Source organism: Cupressus sempervirens, chromosome 7, assembly GCF_028749045.1.
Source record: "Cupressus sempervirens isolate cs-2001-9-10 chromosome 7, ASM2874904v1, whole genome shotgun sequence".
Lineage (NCBI taxonomy): Eukaryota > Viridiplantae > Streptophyta > Pinopsida > Cupressales > Cupressaceae > Cupressus > Cupressus sempervirens.
Window position 1 is genome coordinate 447,487,192 of NC_143124.1, and position 6,735 is coordinate 447,493,926.

General features: G+C 33.9%; 1 pseudogene; it reads left to right on the plus strand.

Moving 5' to 3' along the window:
- Positions 1-5,350: 5,350 nt before the first annotated feature.
- LOC149547505 (5.8S ribosomal RNA) lies at positions 5,351-5,504 on the plus strand (annotated as a pseudogene).
- The last annotated feature ends 1,231 nt before the right edge of the window (positions 5,505-6,735 follow it).

The window sequence follows — 6,735 nt, forward strand, 5'->3', positions numbered from 1 at the left end:
GGTTAATACATTTTAACTATATGAGAAATATAATTAGAAACCACAACATGATCCTCATGCACAGTTAAAACTAGATATGTTAACTAAGGAAACCCTTGATGAGAGGGAAAGCCATGGTGGAGATGGTACCCACAAGATGATATACTAATCTAAATATTCCTTGTTAGAGGATAGAACCTATTAGGAATCTATAATAACATTCAAGACATATTACTGCATGTTAAGAGACTTTGAATCCTTGTTAGGAGATTCTAGCCTTGTTAGGAGTTGTGCCAACCCTAGTAGGAGTTGTAGAAGATGGTTGGACCCACTTGCCAAACAAATTTAGGACAAAGACCAATGAACCCACTACTCCTTCGTTGAAGAATAATAGAAATGAATGGTACTACTCCTTTCTCTTTCTTTGTTCCATCAGCCAGGCATCTGATCCTTCTGATCTTGTAACTAGATCACAACTCTAACATTCAACAATCCCTTGGATCACTTACTCACATTCACTAAAGACTCTACTCCTTTTCACACTTAACACTTGTTCAACTCATTTCACACATCTTAGAAAAAAGGAAAGGATCTTTCCTTTATACCATATATTCAAAATAATTTCTTGAGTCAGCCTTAAGGCATTCTCAGTTAATTATACTAATGCTTGCACATTTTTCTACATCATCGTCATACTATCATATGTCACTAGCTGACCACGCATCTTGAGATTATATCTCTATTAGAAGATATAATACAAACCTTAGAAATAGCTTCTTGGACACTTTATCTTTGTACCACTCTATAAATTAGGTACAACTTTCATAGATCTTTGACTTAGGTTTTGTACATTGAACTACATCATCAGGACATACTATCACACAAATACATAACTGTGCATCATTAGAAAATCAAAAACTTGTCTATACAACAAAGACACACTTTACTAATCTAGTAGTCTTCATAGACTTACTACTATGTTGACATTAATGACAAGTATAGTCATCAATGCAACATGTCAATACTCTCCAATACTTAGGATACTCCCCCAAAGGAATACCATCAACATTCATGCTAAGAACTATGCACTTTTTGCACTATGAAGAAAATATTTATATTTTTTACCCTCAAACATGACTCAATATTGCCTAATTGGGGAATGGTCACTAACCTAGACCTAAAGGAAGATCCTAATAATTTGAGGCACCTAACTAGGTATTTCCAAAGGGATCTAAAAAAAGGGGTCCCTATTTTATACTAACAAATTGGCCATGTGTCATGAAACCAAAACAAATAGCCCCAAAAAAATCAAAGAAATGACAAAGGCATTTCTTCATCAAAAAGCATTTTTTAGACTTGTGTCAACTAAAAAAATGATTCCAAATGCTACAAGTTTCTTTCAAGTACTTGACAACCAAAAAATCATAATCTTAAATCTAGAGCCTTAGTGTGTTCTTAGTGTCCAATTTCTTTTCACATCTCAAACATTCATCAATATGATTTGGATCCTAATAGCATCCTCAACATATCATCTCATGATGAATTTCAATACTAGAATCTTGAGATTTAGTGAGAATACTAGTTCTTGTCCACTAACTAGCCTATATGAGGATACTCTTAGAGAATTATCTATCCTAACCCTAGTTATCTGTAATGCATATTTCAATTGGTAATGCCAATCTTTTATATTTTCTATGAGGAAGCATTTTATGACCGTAATCAAACTATTGTTGGTGGACTTTGCTTCACCATTCCCTTCTTGATAATAATTAAATGAGAATTTGAGTATTACTTGATTCTCTAATGCCCATTGAGTAAGAAAATTTTATATTAATGATGATCAATTATCACACACTAGGATGATCGATATTCCAAACCTAGTCAAATTTCATTTTCATTTCCCTACATTAGGAATTGTTAATCCATTGAGGGTATTGATTTTGCAAGATGTAAAATACAATATCTTTGTACCAAACATCTATGATTATCCCTTCATTTATATCTACATAAGACACTATGATCTATTCTTCATTGTCAACTATCATCTTGGTTAATCCCTATCATCTTACTAGCTTCATTGGTTGAATTTCTAATGATGTAACTATAGGATCTGGTACAATAGCATATACCTTACTCCTAAGTGAGTAGTGGAAAATAATCATGACTGCACTTACTAGGGTGAATAATTTTTTTATCCAATTTGGCATAATTTAATTTGGAATTCTTTAGTGGGAAAATCATGTATGTGATGGGTCTCTCATCTTCTTTGTCTCTCATTTATGTGAGGATACCTGCACATGAATGTTTTGAAAAAAAAGACAATAGACTTTGAAAAACAACTCATAATCAGGACTCATGAGTACTTGGGAAATGGAAATGACTATTTTGATATCTTCAAAATATTTCTTGACTTCAAGTATCCAATCAATTTGTTCTCCTTACATTAGTAAGTCATTGAGGGGTGGAACTATTTGGGCAAACCCGCTAATGAGCTTTCATACAAAACTAATATTCCTAAATAAATATTTAAGCTCCTTGTGACTATGGAGGCCTAGTAACTTCATAATTGATTGTATCATTTTAGGATAAATTGAAATGCTTACTTAAAAAAATGATATAACCTAGAATCATCCCTTTGGTGACTATAAATGAACATTTCTTAGCATTAAGAGATATGTCATATCTACAAAATAGGTTGAAAAGTTTTTTTTGATTAGCAATATGGGCAATCCTCTCTTTTGAAAAGACTTTTACATCATCCATGTATATAACTACGAATTAATTTACAAATCCCTTAAATGCATTATACATTACTCTTTGAAATTTAGGTTTTGCATGGATTAATCCAAAGAAAATCCTTTTGTGAGGAAATATTCTCTATTTGCTGGTAAATATCGTATATAATTTATCTTCCTTGTCTACAATCACTTGGTTATATCATGACTATCCATCTCAAAAAAACATCATCATAGACCCATTTACAATCTTTAATACTTCATCAAGTGAAGGAAAGGGGGTTGTTATCTTCTTGGGATGTCTGACTCAAATTCTTAAAGTCTAGGCAAAGGAAAATCTCTTTGGTATTTTTCCTTACTAGCACATAGTTGGTGACCCATGTAGAATGTTGGACATGACAAATAATCATGGTATATAGGAGTTTCTAGGCTTCTCTCATCATCAACAGTTTAATGATGGGGTTTACTAATCTATATCTTCAGTGAAAAGGCTTAGCATCAAGTTTCAAAGGAATATCATGAATGATGATGTCATATGTCATGAACTCCTTATAGCTCCATCTAATGACATCTCTATGTTCTTAGTAACAAGACTACATTTTATCATTCATATAAATCACAAGCTTTCCCAATTCTTACCATCTTTGGATTATCTTTCATTCCTAGATTGTAAGTCATATTATTTGAATCCATTTTCTTCATTGATTCTCTTGTCACATGTCGACTCATCTTTATCAAAGATATATTCCAACTTCACCATCCACTTAGGAATAGTATTGGTTTTTTAATTTATGATCCCATATTTAAATTCTAGTTCATCTCCTTCAAGTTTTTCATCTTGTCCTTCAAGAAAACCATTGCATATAATGAAATCATAAACATTCAAATCATCTTGGAAGACCTTGAAGTTACTAAAATTATCCCAAATAGATGAAGCAACCACAAGTTCTATTGTTTCATTCTTTCTTCAGGACGTAGTGCACTAATATAAATAATGAGGACATTATCTACTATATTTATCCTTATGGGAGTATATCTTACATTTATGGCTTCAAAATATTCCATCAAGTCACAAAAGTATATTTTAATTAGTGATAAATATTGTGTCTTTATAAGAATATATTTATTTGACATCCTTTTTAAATTTGAAGAGGAGTCTGTGTATCAAGGCTTCATATTCTAGAACATTTTTAATATACATGAATTGTAAATGATATGTGACACAGAAAGACCTACCTTAATGATTAATGAGTTCAATACCTACTCTAGCTCCTATTTTACATTTAGAACATAAGTGTCTATATTGGTTGTTCTTTTGGTCTCCTTGATCTATGTTTATTTTCCTTTCAAATATTTTTTCTTTGGGACCTGTTGCATTCTTTCTCGTGTTGGGCTTCATGAGTTACTAGTGGTTACTCTTGATATAGGGATTATTTGTTTCTTTTGTTAATCTTGAATTTCCTCAATAAATGCTATGATTTTAGTAATTTGTGGTTTAGGTCAAATGACCACCAAGGTCCATTGTTGACCTTCCACAAAGTATCTCCTTTAAATAACCTTAATCTTCCCTTATGGAGGAGAAGATAAAGATCCTCGATTTGAAGAGGTATCACTATATTCTCATAATAATTTAGATCCTCTTTTATCTCCTCTTCATTATTCATGATTTTAGGTGTACCTAGGGGACTTGAATTATCTTTTATTATTTCACTTGTGGTTTGACCAATTTTTGAGATTATTTGAGTCAGTACTTGAGAAACTTCTATTTGATAGTGTAAGAGATCAAACTTAGGATGACTTGCTTGATGCAACTTAAAAAATCTTTGAAGGGGCAAGATATTTGGATCTACTTCTTTCCATAAACATTGTATATTTACAAAACATCCTATCCATGAATCATGTTACAATTTCTTCCTGTGGGGTTAGGTTCTATGATCCTATAATCACATTATCAATTTTTTCAATAAAAGCTATATCAATTTTGTGTCAACTTATATTTTAGTCTAGTTGTTCAATCCATTCCAATATAGGTATAATTAGGTGAATTATATTGACAACCAACATCTTAGGTACTAGGTCAATTCTTTTCCCATTAATAGGTTGTATGTTGTTGGAATCTCTACCACATGTATGTTAATGATATCATGGATCTGGGGGCATGTAGTCAAATGTATGAAAATGTCTTTAAACACTCCTCTGACCTTAACTTCTATTTTGTCAAGTTGGATCACTATTCAATTTGTCATTTGCGGGGTGAGCCATAACTTTTGAGATATTGAAAGTGGAACAAATTACAAGAAGCATATGAATCTATGAGGAAATTAAGAATATTTATTACAAATATTCTTAGACTAAGAAAAAAGGGGAACACTTTGAACTTTTCTTTATACATGGTAGGCATAGCCATAGAGGCGTTGACTTGTGCAAATACTATCTTGCAACTCCCACATTTACTAGGTAATGGGGTGGGGACACACCATAGTATTCCTCATCACACCCATTGGTTTCTTAGGGTTTGGGATATGTCAAAATCCAACACATGGGTGCATCATGCACCTTAGACATTAAAGGAATGAACTGTGATCTAGTCCCTTGCATGCTTGGGTCAGCGAAAGATAGAAATGTAACAAAATATTGACTCTCAGTAACAAATATCTCAGCTATTGGCACAATGAAGAATGTAGCAAAACACGATACTGAGTGTGAATTGTAGAATCTTGTGAATCATCAAGTCTTTGAACACAAGTTACACCCAAGGCCTCAGCCAAGGTCATGTCTACTTGGGCATCCTATGCAAAATTTCCCTCCTACATGAGGAGTGTAGATGGCCATCTATGTTTGCAAGTGCCATGGTTAGCTAAACTGAGCACATGGTTTGTCGATCTCTCATGATGAGCAGTGGCTCCCAAAGGCTGGCGTTGGTTTGTGCTAATCAAATGATGCCTTGCAAGGAACTTTATTCTAGGTCAAGTGGCCCATCATATTATAGGTATGTTGCATCTCTATTATGTCCCCAATATAGGCATGAATACTCATTGAGTTTAAGCATATCAATAAGTGGAGGAGAATAAACATAGCTAGATTCCCTCAGCAATGGCAAGTAAACTAGGAATAGCCTAGCATGAAAATTAACAGCCACACCTATTGAATTGTAGTCTATTGAAGGATCCTCAGCGATGGACCAGGCTAAATTTCCTTGGAAGGGGGTGTTGGAGAGGGTGAGAGCCCCATTGGGCCTGAAACCTATCACACCATGAGGCATTGTCAATGAGTTAGGTTGTTTGGGAATGGAACCCTAATGTGGTGGTAAATTTTATCCAAGGCTAAATACGGGTGAGAGATTGGCATCAAACAAGTAGCATGAGGGAAGGATGAAAAGGACTTTGAAAAGAGAGATAAAGAGTGCATGAAATTGCTAGGAGGTAAGTAGATGGAGGCTAGTGATGTGCTCCAGTCAAATGCAAAATGGTGTGAGCTGGTTTGCTGCTCAATTCAGGGGATGTGCTAGCACGGGCTATCATGGTGACACCAGCATGACCTTTGAGTTGCACTAATACTATTGAGGGCTAGGATCAGGCATTGTCTTTATATGGTCAAGAGTTTTCAATAGTTCTTCTCTTTGACTAGGACAAGTTTGTAGCATATTGTTCATGGGGAAATTAGCTTTGGTCTTTTTATCTCTTCTATGGGACTATACTTTGTAGTTGATTGGGTGGGATTATTCACTATAGTAGGAATTTTTTCTTGTGCCTAAATTTATTGTCTAGAGAAGGGTTCACTTTTAGGTATAAGATTACTATTGACTCTTGGGTTTGGTGATGTTGACTATATCTAGGCAGAACTTGACTTGTCATGGATTCCTTTCAATTATGTAGGTTGCAAGTATTTTGGTAATCATTCTAAAAAGTGAACATCTTTACTAGTTTAGGGTTTGATTCTTGGTTGAATGGAAAGGAAAATTATTAATGGACCTAGTTTCCTAAATTGGTGTTTTGTGGAGAATCATAAGATTCTAATTACA